The sequence below is a fragment of the Lynx canadensis genome, chromosome X (genome assembly GCF_007474595.2).
Source record: "Lynx canadensis isolate LIC74 chromosome X, mLynCan4.pri.v2, whole genome shotgun sequence".
NCBI classification, from domain to species: domain Eukaryota; kingdom Metazoa; phylum Chordata; class Mammalia; order Carnivora; family Felidae; genus Lynx; species Lynx canadensis.
Genome location: NC_044321.2, coordinates 41,559,618 through 41,571,760, shown reverse-complemented (window position 1 = coordinate 41,571,760; position 12,143 = coordinate 41,559,618).

Sequence of the window (12,143 nt, the reverse complement as noted above, 5' to 3'; positions counted from 1 at the left end):
TTTCAAAAAACCTGTATCTAGACAAGATAATCCAGATGAGAGCAAAAATATTTCAGAAAATTCATCACACACCTACCCCTTCTTAAAGGATTATTAGGGTATGTGATCCAGCAGAAGAAAACTGGATTAAGGAGCCAGAAGGGGGTTCTGGTAAGCAATGGTGAGGGGAAAAATAGTAACATTCATTGAAAAGTCTAAATAAGTTTTGATTGTAAATTTTAAAGATCACCATCTTGAACTAAAATTCCAGGTAATATAAACATGGGAGATGAGGGGAGGAAGAGGAAAGAAAAGAGAGTTCTTATGTTGTTTAAGGGATGACTGTAGATGCAAATTAATGGTAGAATTGTAGAACAGTTGCTTTTTAAAGTGTAAACTCTGGAGTCAAACTGCACATGGTCAAATTCTGGCTTCTCAATTTACTGGCAGTGTAACCTTGTGTAAGTCACATAATCTTTCTGTGCCTCAGTCTACTCAAGAGTAAACTGGGGATAGTTATTGAACTCACTGGATGGTTATGATGATTACGTGAGTTAATATATGTAAAGCACTTAGAATAGCCCCTGTCACATGGTAATTGGTATATATATTTCAGCTATTGTTGTTGTTGTCTTAAGTAATGACTTCAAATGTCTGCTAAAATATAAGGCAGGGTACCTGGGTGACTCAGTCAGTTGAGTGTCCGGCTCTTGATTTTGGCTCGGGTCATGATCTCATAGTGTGTGGGATCAAGCCCTGCGTCGGGCTCTGTGCTGACAGCATGGAGCCTGGTTGGGATTCTCTCTCTCCCTCTCTCTCTGCCCCTCCCCCCTCAAAATAAACAAACTCATAAATAAGTAAGTAAGTAAGCAAATAAATAAATAAAATGTAAATGTAGCTATAGATGAAGATGTTGAACAAGCAATAGCAGATACCACAGAAGAGGTAAGGAGCTGGTCAGGTTTCAGAATACTTCCCAGTCACAAAACTCTTGATGGTTTGGTCCCCAGTCGGGGATGCGATGGCCCAGAGTGGGAAAAGGTCAGAGGTCATCGATGGAGGATAAGCTGAGGTGGAGCTCTCTAACTGTGTCCTTTTGTCTCCTTATATTTTTTGGAAGGCTCATTACCTGTCCTGTAAGCACCACAAAGCAAAAAAGTGGCAGGGCTGGCCCAGTGCCAGTCTGAGGAGGCATGGTTACATCGGGGCAGAGTGGGTTTGGAAAGCTCATAGAAAATGTGCAGTCAGGCTAGCCAGTATATAGGCAGGCATTCTTCCCTTCACCCTCTGGGCTAGGAAACTACAACAAATAACACCCCCCCCCCCACCGAAGCCCCTCTACATCCTCACTTGGTGCAGAAGTCCTGGAAGTTCCTTTGGAGAGTCACAGGCTGGGGAGGGAAAAGAAGGATTAGCTGAGCCCAGAGGACAACTCTAGAAGTTCTCTACCCTGACATACCAACCTCCAAACCCTCAAACCCACAAGGAATGTCCAGGCTACATATCTTCCCAGAAGGTTATATAGAACTTTTACCTGAACCCGGGTTCACCTTTTGGTAGGTGTCTAGCTAAAAGACAAAACTAAGCCAAAGAATAAGAAAAGGAAGGGTTTTACTTGCAACAGGTATAGGAGAACACCAGAGATATTTCCCAAAGCAGTGTCTCCTCCAACAACTAAAGCCAGGTTAATTTTTTTAAGCTTATTTATTTATTTTGAGAATGGGGGAGGGGCAGAGAGAGAGAGAGAGAGAAAGAAAGAGAGACAGAGACAGAGAATCCCAACCAGGCTCCATGCTGTCAGCACAGAGCCCAATGCAGGGCTCGAACTCACGAACCCTTGAGATCATGACCTGAGCCAAAATCAAGAGTCGGATGCTCAACTGACTGAGCCACCCAGGTGCCCTTAAAACCAGGTTTGTTTTAAGCTAAGAGTGCATACATATTTATGAAGGGGCTTGCACAATAGGGAATTACAGCACGGAACTGGGGCAAAAGTCATTTTAAGGTGACTGAGTCCAGGTCAAAGTCACAAGGGCCAGCAAGGGCCAGCATCATCAGTTCTCTGGCTCCAGATCATCCAGTCTCTGAGTGCTTAAAGGGGTTTAGATCCTGCAAAGATAACTCAGCATGCATCTGGTCAGTCTTCACTTTTGAGTGGGATTAGACTATCTCCTGGCCTGATAGTGACTGTTTGTTATATTCTTTTACAAGTCGACTGGGGGCCTAAAATAACTTTTCTTATGTCAAGAAAGCTGTGTCTGTTTTTCTTTTTCTGGGGACCCCAGCTCTTTCTGCTTACAGAACTATTAGGAATACTAGATATTAATTTCTCAAATAAATAATTCAGTGGGCTAGGTTGGATATTAAAACAGATGCATTTGTTTTTTGTTTTTTTTATATATATGAAATTTATTGACAAATTGGTTTCCATACAACACCCAGTGCTCATCCCAAAAGGTGCCCTCCTCAATACCCATCACCCACCCTCCCCTCCCTCCCACCCCCCATCAACCCTCAGTTTGTTCTCAGTTTTTAAGAGTCTCTTATGCTTTGGCTCTCTCCCACTCTAACCTCTTTTTTTTTTTTTTCCTTCCCCTCCCCCATGGGTTCCTGTTTAGTTTCTCAGGATCCACATAAGAGTGAAACCATGTGGTATCTGTCTTTCTCTGTATGGCTTATTTCACTTAGCATAACACTCTCCAGTTCCATCCACATTGCTACAAAGGGCCATATTTCATTCTTTCTCATTGCCACGTAGTACTCCATTGTGTATATAAACCACAATTTCTTTATTCATTCGTCAGTTGATGGACATTTAGGCTCTTTCCATAATTTGGCTATTGTTGAGAGTGCTGCTATGAACATTGGGGTACAAGTGCCCCTATGCATCAGTACTCCTGTATCCCTTGGGTAAATTCCTAGCAGTGCTATTGCTGGGTCATAGGGTAGGTCTATTTTTAATTTTCTGAGGAACCTCCACACTGCTTTCCAGAGCGGCTGCACCAATTTGCATTCCCACCAACAGTGCAAGAGGGTTCCCGTTTCTCCACATCCTCTCCAGCATCTATAGTCTCCTGATTAAAACAGATGCATTTGAAAAGGCAAGAAACATGATGAGGAATGGATAGAGATGGAGTAAATGAAAGAAATGCTAATTAATATGGAGGATAGATGTATACATGTCAAGACCCATCTAATAGTAGCCTCGTAAGGACAGAATGCTTAAATTAAAAAAATGAGTGAGAATATCTCAGACTTAGATGACTTCAGATTTAAAGGGATCATAGTATGCTGAACAGAATAGATAAAGACATGCACATATATACACTCCCCTAGACACAGTAAAATTCCAGATTATGAAAGATAACAAAAATTATTTTCATTTTATTTTATTAAAGAGTTTATTTGTAAGTCATCTCTACACCCAGCGTGGGGCTCAAACTCACAACCCCGAGATCAAGAGTCACGTGCTCCACCGACTGAGCCGGTCAGGTGCCCCCAAAAAATGATTTTTAAAACATCTACAGAGAAATAGAAGTTTACTTACAAAGCAAAAGTAATTTAACTGACATCAGATTTCTCAAATACCATACCAGATGCAAGCAGACTAGGGTGTAATAACTCCAAAGTGTTGAAAGAAAGGAACTTTTATATAAGGTGGAATAGAGACAGTTTCAGGCATACAGATTGTCAGAAGTTTAAAGACAGAGAGAAAGTCTAAGCAATAAAGGCAACCACACAGCAGTAAAATGAATGTGCGAGGAAGGATAATTTTTGCACAATACTAAGCAAGAATCTGCTTTAACCTGGTATGGCATAAAGGTTTCCCTTCCATCACCAAGGGTGAGTATTATATTGAACTTTTATTTTTTATTTTATTTTTTTCACTTTCAATATACTAGCTAAATACATTTATTGAACTTTGAAAAAATTTTTTATTAGTTTTCTTTTATTATTTTTGAGAGGCAGAGAGAGAGAGAGAGAGAGACAGAGAGACAGAGCGCAAGTCGGGGAGGGGCAGAGAGAGAGGGAGACACAGAATCCCGAGCAGGTTCCAGGCTCTGAGCTATCAGTGCAGAGCCCGATGCGGGGCCCGAACTCATGGACTGTGAGATCATGACCTGAGCTGAGGTCGGAAGCTCAACTGACTGAGCCACCCAGGCACCCCCATTTATTGAACTTTTAAATTCATTCTATTGTAATTATGATGGTTGCTTTCCTTTGCCTCTTACTATGGGTTTACTGAATATTTTGGTGGCTACAAACTCCCCGAGAAAGGCAGAAATGGCAATGGAGATATTTTAAATATCTCCATTTAATAGTGTTGGGGCGCCTGGGTGGCTCAGTCCATTAAATGTTGGACTTCGGCTCAGGTCATGATCTCATAGCTCATGGGTTCAAGCCCTGCATCGGGCTCTGTGCTAACAGTGAGGAGCCTGCTTGGCGCTCTCTCTCTCTCTCTCTCTCTGCCTCTCCCTGACTTGTGTGCTTTCTCTCTCTCTCAAAATAAATCAATACATTTAAAAACATAAAAATGGTAGTGTCACTGTAAAAGAATAACCAAAGAGGAACATTGTTAGGGTAAATAAACACAAAACTGAATTTTCCCTGTTGCCAAAAAAGGGAAAGAGACTTCCCCTCCTTCACTTTTCTTCAAGCATTTCCTTGAGAAACCTAGGATTTTGAATCTTTCTCTGCCTCTTTGATATGTCTGTACATCTTTTTAAGAGCTAAATAAGCCTGTTGCCAGCCTATAACCCAGGAATGCCTTTCTTAATAAGAGCATTGGAGCCATATCTTTGAAATGTGGTTGTCAAAGAAGATAAGCATCCCATTTACCTGTCACCTGGGAGTTTCGCCTACGTGCTTGGCTCCAAGCTGTAAGCACCTGCTTATCATAGAGATAGTGGATAAAGGCAATTAGCTAGCACAGATGGCTAGTACAACTACCAGGTGAACTTAGGACTTGCCTGGGAGTACTTAGCGCTCACCCTTGGATGCTGCTCTAAAGCCAGGCCAGTGAGCTGCATGCCTGGGCTTTTTGGCTCCTCCCATCACTTCTGATTGTATGAAATGCTGGGTCTCAGAAGTGTGTAATCTGGCTTCCCAAACGTCTGTCAAAGGGGTCAGGTGGTGCAATCTGGAAATGTGGGGAGTTCATGCCTTCATGCCTGTGGGGTGCATTTTGACCAACAAGAAAAGGATCCGGGAGTGAGCTGGGCAGATCAAGTCTCTCCTTCCTCCCTCTCTTCATGCAAAGTTCTGGGCTGCATTTCTTTGTATAATCTGCCTGGAGACATCCTATATGCCCAAAGTCTGTTTCTTTGGGAATCTGGCCTTAAACAATGGTCATTTGAACTTGTGAAGGCCATGTTAAGTGTTGATTGTGGAGAACCCAAGTCTGAGCAGAGTAAAATTGTCCAAAAGAGAAAAAGGGCAAATATGAGGATTCGGGATAGATGGAGGTGATGTATGCTGGCTGGGGCCAAGGACCCAGAGGGGATCCCACAGGACCAGCCAAGAGGGTCCTTGGCTTCACACAAGAATAGAAATGGAGAACTGAAGAGGAAGTGATGGCAGAGTTTATTGATTAGTAGAAGTGATAGAGTACAGTAGAATGGAGACTAGAAAGGAAAAGAGAGAGTCTCATTTTTGCTTGGGGTCTGCAGTTTTTTTTTTTAAGGAAGAGATTTTATTTTATTTTAAAAGTAAGCTCTACCCACAACGTGGGGCTCAAACTCACGACCCCAAGGCCAAGAGTTGGCATGCTTTACCGACTGAGTCTGCCAGGTGCCCCTGGGGTCTGAGGTTTTTATTGAGGATGGAGATCTGGTGTACGTTGTCCTCTCAGGCATCCAGGAACTAGTCAAAACAAGGATGAATGCAGGGCCCCTGGGTGGCTCAGTCGGCTGAGTGTTCAACTCTGGCTCAGGTCATGATCTTGCAGTTCATGAGTTGGAGCCCCACTGCGGGCTCACTGCTGTCAGCCCAGGGTCTGCTTCAAATCCTTTGTCTCTCTCTGTCCCTTCCCCGCTTGTGCTCTTTCTCTCTCTCAAAATAAAATAAAATAAAATAAAATACCAAAAAAACCCAGGGATAAGTGCTCAGGTGTCCTCCATAAGTCACTTATGCCCTGGGGGCACAGGCCTGCAGTCAGTGGTCTGGAAAGGTACTGTACTGGAAGACTCCAAAGAAATCATTAACTCCATGACCTTTACAAGGAGTACATACACCGTTTTATATAAGGTGTGTGTAAGGAGGGGGGTATAGGTCCTAGCAAGAACAGAGGCAGGAATAAAGCAGTATATTATGGGGCCCCTTCAGTTTCCCTGTCTTAGAAGGAATAGAAGAATGGAAAGAGGACTTTAGATGCCTCTATTTTGACCTCGAGCTTTCTAGTTGGGTTCTTTCCTGTTTGTCTCTTAGCTCAGGTGGAAGACCCCAGGGCAAAAGCATCCCCTGATGGGAACTGCAAGTACACTCCCCAAGCAATAGGGACTGCCCTGAGCCAGCAAGACCCCATTGTGACTGACCCCAAGACAACGATCAGTTTGACCTTCATTGCCCACCTGCACTTACCCACTCGCCTTTACCCCACATTTTCCTTATATAACTTGGAACTTTCTGGCATTTTGGAGTCAGTCTTTGAGACACTAGTCTGCTGTCTTCCCGGTGTTGGCTTCATTGAAATCATTTCCATTCTTGTTCCACTACCACTCGTTTCTCAGGCATTGGGTTTTGTCAGTGGCGAGTGGCCGAACCTGGTCTGTTTAGGATGCCTGGAGCCAGGTACTCTTGTACCACAATACCCCGGCTACAGAAACAGTAGAATAGCTTAAAGGCAAGTTTTAAAAAGTTAATGTTAATATATTTTTGAGACAGAGACAGAATGCAAGCTGGGCAGGGGCAGAGGGAGGGGGAGACACAGAATCTGAAGCAGGCTCCAGGCTCCACAGAGCCTGATGTGGGGCTCGAATCCACAAACTGTGAGATCATGACGTGAGCCAAAGTTGGGCACTTAACTGACTGAGCCATCCAGGCACCCTTTAAGGGTGATTTTTTTGGGGGTAGGGAAGGCAGTTTAGGTGATTTTTGCAATGAAATTCTCAGCTCTGTAAAATATATACTTCCTTCACCTCCACTAGTCTTCTCTATGAAATCTTCAATAAATTGTCCTTTTATAATGATATTGCCTTGTGAAATGAATTTTCCTTTGGGGAATAAAACACATTGAGTCCTGTGCTAGCATTGGTGCAAGAGAGACTGCAGAGCAGAGCCTGGGGAAGGAGCAGGTCTCAGAGGACCTAAGCCTGCCATGTGAAGAAGCCCAGGCTGGCCTGTTTGAGGATTAGACCACAGGAAGCAAAAAGACTCAGGCTAGCTGAGCACCCTACCAACCTGCAAACTGACTGCAGTCGAATGAGTGATCCCAGGCAAGACCAGCAGAAGAACCACCTGGCCCGACCCAAAGAGCTAACCCATAAGATCCTGAGCATATAAAATGTTTGCTGTTATAAGCCAAACAAAACAAAACAAAAAACCCAAAAGCATATCCCCAATGGAACCTGCACATAGCCAGGTTACAAAATATTATATACAATAATTAAAAAAAAAATTAAAGTAGGCTCCACACCCAACGTGGGGCTTGAACTCACAACCTGAGATTTAGAGTTGTGTGCTCTACTGATGAAGTCAGACAGGCGCCCCTTATACACAATAATTGATAGGTTTCAAGAACCATTTAGAGAATAAAATGGAGGAAAATTGGGGCGCCTGAGTGGCTCGGTTGGTTAAGTATCTGACTCTTGATTTCAGCTCAAGTCTTGATCTCAGGGTCATAAGTAAGCCCTGCTTTGGGCTCCATGTTGGGTGTGAAACCTTAAAAAATGGAGGAAAATTACACTCATATAGTGACAAAAATTCATTACATCTACAAACAGATGATCGGAGGAGGATGGCAAATAGAGACTGTACGTCTCTCTCCCATCCCACCCAACATTATATTGATTTGGGAAGTGTTTTTAAGGATAAATTCTTTTTTTTTAAAGTAAGCTCCACTGTCAATGCAAGGCTCAAACTCATGAGCCCTAGATCAAGGGTTGCATGCTCTACTGACTGAACCAGCCAGGCATGCCAGGGATAAATTATTTTTTTAAGTTTACTTATTAATTGAGAGAGAGAGAGAGAGAGAGAGAGAAGAGACTGCAAGCAGGGGAGGGGCAGAGACAGAGGGACAGAGAGAATCCCAAGCAGGCTCCACACTGACAGTGCAGAGCCTGATGTGGGCCTTGAACTCACAAACCATGAGATCATGACTTGAGCTGAAATCAAGAGTCAAACGCTTAACCAACTGAGCCACCCAGGTGTCCCAGGATACATTCTTAACAGTACAGGGAAAAGGTGCTGGTGGGCCACCAGAAATGCTGAAACACTCCTGGAAGATAGAAACAAGGTGGGATCAGACTGAGAGAGAAGTCCAAGGAGACAAGATCACACCTCAAATCACCAGAGGCAAGAGCTGTTCTTTGTAACAAAGCCTCAGAAAAAGTCCAAACTCAGAGTCAAAAAGGACAAAGAGCGGGGGGGGGGGGGGGCTTAGGATAATCATCTGGTGAGTTCATTGAAAAGTTCATTGGTAGATTGCCCTCCAACACTTACATAGATTGGCTGGCAGTAGCCCTTTCTGCCTCTAAGGTGCAACTCCAATAACTGTTCATTAAAGAAAGTAAATAATCAGGAATCTGCCCAACTTTCTGTATAATACCCATGAACATTAATATATTTGACCATGTAATAGGCCACAAATAAATCTTGAAGCTGCCCCTCAAAATGTAGAAAATGCAAGGGACATTCTCTGAACACAATAAAAGTAAAACAACGGTTTCTACTCGGAAGTTTAAAAAACACCCTTAAAGATGTTCTGAAGATGGCTGCTTGAGCAAACTTGTCTACCTCTCCACTGAAATAACAGAAAAAAATTGTATAGAGTACCAGGAAACAAGAAAGGATGTCATTTGGGGACCAGAAATTGTGACGGATTCCTTAAAAACAGAAAGTAGCTCAGATGAGAGTTTCAAGGGGGAAGGGAGCCAGAAGCCAAAATGAGCAGGAGGAAACAACCAAGAAGAGAAGAATATATCTGGAGAAACTTCAAACAGGGTAAAATGGATAAAAAAATCAAGAACTACACTCACAGCTAAACGGCTAGTTGGACCTTCAACACCCTTACTTACACTGGGCAGATGGCACACTAATGACCATGAACTCCCTACCTCCTACATGGGAAAGTCCCCTAGGATGCATGTAGGGAATGCTGAGAAAGAAGCATATCAGAGCCTGGGGTACCTTCAGCCCTCCATAGTAATAATGAAGGAGAGAAATGCATTTGTAGAGAGGGAACCATTTTAAAAAAATTTTATTTTTGGGGCGCCTGGGTGGCGCAGTCGGTTAAGCGTCCGACTTCAGCCAGGTCACGATCTCGCGCTCCGTGAGTTCGAGCCCCGCGTCAGGCTCTGGGCTGATGGCTCAGAGCCTGGAGCCTGTTTCCAATTCTGTGTCTCCCTCTCTCTCTGCCCCTCCCCTGTTCATGCTCTGTCTCTCTCCCAAAAATAAATAAACGTTGAAAAAAAAAATTAAAAAAAAAAATTTTATTTTTAAGTAATCTCTACCCCTAACGTGGGGCTTGAATTCACAACCTCGAGGTCAGGAGTCGCGTGCTCCACTGGCTGAGCCAGCCAGATTCCGTGAGAAGGGACCATTTCTAGTCTGTCTGCTCCATGGCTAGTCATGCCAAAGCAAAGAGGAATATTCAGCATGCCCTACCTGCTTACAGAGAGTCTGAAACAGGCACCCTACAATGAAACTTTCATGTGTTTTATGATAGTAATATTTAGATAAAAAGGTAAAACACATAAAATGTTGTCAAAGGCATCATTGGCCTATTTCACTGGCTCAAAAACTGTTCCCGCAAGTACATGTGTCTCCCTAAGGAGAATAAATCTTTTTATTGAGGTAAAATTAGTATATAACATCACATAAGTTTCTGGTGTACCAATATTATAATTCAATATCTGTATACACTACAAAGTGATCACCACCAAAAGTCTAGTTACAATACATCACCATACAATTGAGCTCCTTTACTCATTTTGCCCACCCTCCGACACATTTCCCCCCCTGGTAACCATCAATCTGTTCTCTACTAGGTTGTTTTTGTGTTGTTTGTTTGTTTTTTGTTATGTTTTGTTTTAGATTCCATGTATGAGTGAAATCATGCTATTTGTCTTCCTCTGTCTTATTTCACTTAGGATTATACTCTCAAGGCCATCCATGTTGTCCTCTACTCTGAGACTTGGGACAGAACCTGAAGCTTATTCATGTTCCCCCTCCAATACACACCTGTTCTCCTTTTTTGAAAAGTTTACCTATTTATTTATTTTGAGAGAGGGCAGGGAGGGGCAGAGAAAGAGAGAGAGAGAGCGCATCCCAATCAGGCTTTGCATTGTCAGTAGTGCGGAGCCCAAAGCGGGGCTCAATCCCACAGACGGTGAGATCATGACCTAAGCCTAAATCAAGAGTCGGAAGCTTAACCAACTGAGCCACCAGGTATCCCCACACCTATTCTCCTTAATGTCTGAAGTCTCAGTGAGTTCCAAGCCCATCCATCCCACACATGCAATTTACAGGAACTCTGGCAAGAAGTCTGACATCTGCCAGTGTCTCTGTGTATAATCTCTCTCTATTTAAATTTTTTTTTTTCTCAACGTTTATTTATTTTTGGGACAGAGAGAGACAGAGCATGAACGGGGGAGGGGCAGAGAGAGAGGGAGACACAGAATCGGAAACAGGCTCCAGGCTCTGAGCCATCAGCCCAGAGCCCGACGCGGGGCTCGAACTCACGGACCGCGAGATCGTGACCTGGCTGAAGTCGGACGCTTAACCGACTGCGCCACCCAGGCGCCCCTATCTCTCTCTATTTATATATAACATCTATTAAATGCATGGTGAATATTAATTGCACTTTATATGGTTATTATGGAAGGTGGGCTGAGAAGACCCCAGTGAACCAGACCTCCCCCATTCCTGCAGATGGTGTTCTTGTCCTGGGATGTAAAGTCCTGGATTTGGGACTTGTCCCACCCAGAGGTGTGACAAGTGACAGGATAATATTCTCAAAGAAGCAGGTAAACAAGGATGTCCTCAATACACATTCCCCAGGAGCTGACTTTGTGGGGAGGGTCGCCCCTGTGAAGAAGGCTGTATCATGGGGAACATGCTGGTCAGAAAGAGTTCATGTATGTATCCCTATCTGCCTATACCCCTGGCCATGCTTTATTCCTCACCTGTCTGTCTTGTCTAGAGCTCCAATGAATGGTGATTCTTTGAGGCTTTTCTCAATCTCTCAGGGCAAAGTCCTCCGGAGTAGGGTCCACCAACTCTCAGGGCTTTAGGAGACCCAGCCTCAGGGCTGATGTGAGGACAGCCAACTCCGGCCCAGCAAATGTGGACTTAGCCTCGAGTCATAATGATCAGTCAGACCCCCAGGAGAGCCTTTAATTCTTGTCTGTCTCCTCAGGACCCAATCATCTGTGGCTTTATGGCTTCTCCCTGCTTTGGATCCAAATCTATTGGGATGAGGAGACAGGTCCAGAGGTGGAACAAAGGCAGAGGTAGGGGAGATGGAAGCCTCAGCGGAAGAGTAGAGACCTGCCAAGGCTGGGTGGTTGCTGGGAGGCTGAGGTGATGGGCAGTGGATGGTTAAAATAGCACCAACCCTGCTTCCATCTGGGGCTGGTATTTGATGTCCAATGCAAGTCACCTTGGTGACCTCTGTTGGCAACCTTAATGTCCCTTAATGTACCACACAATGGTTTGTTCCCTCAAAGACTCCCCTCTTCCTTTTCCCAGAGCTGATTATGTGGTCTGCAATGGTATGTATAGGAGGAGACTCTCCCATTCTCAACTCTTCATCCCCTCCCCAGCCCTCAAAACTTTGGTCATGAGACCCTTGATGGGCAGTTTCATACTTTTGTCCAGTGGATTTTTCCATCTGCTGCTCTCCTACATCATGACTAGCAAACTTCCATTCCTGCGCACCATATGCTCTCCAGGGGACCACTCCTTTTTCTATTCTTCTACATTCCCCAGTTGATGGTTTTATCTCT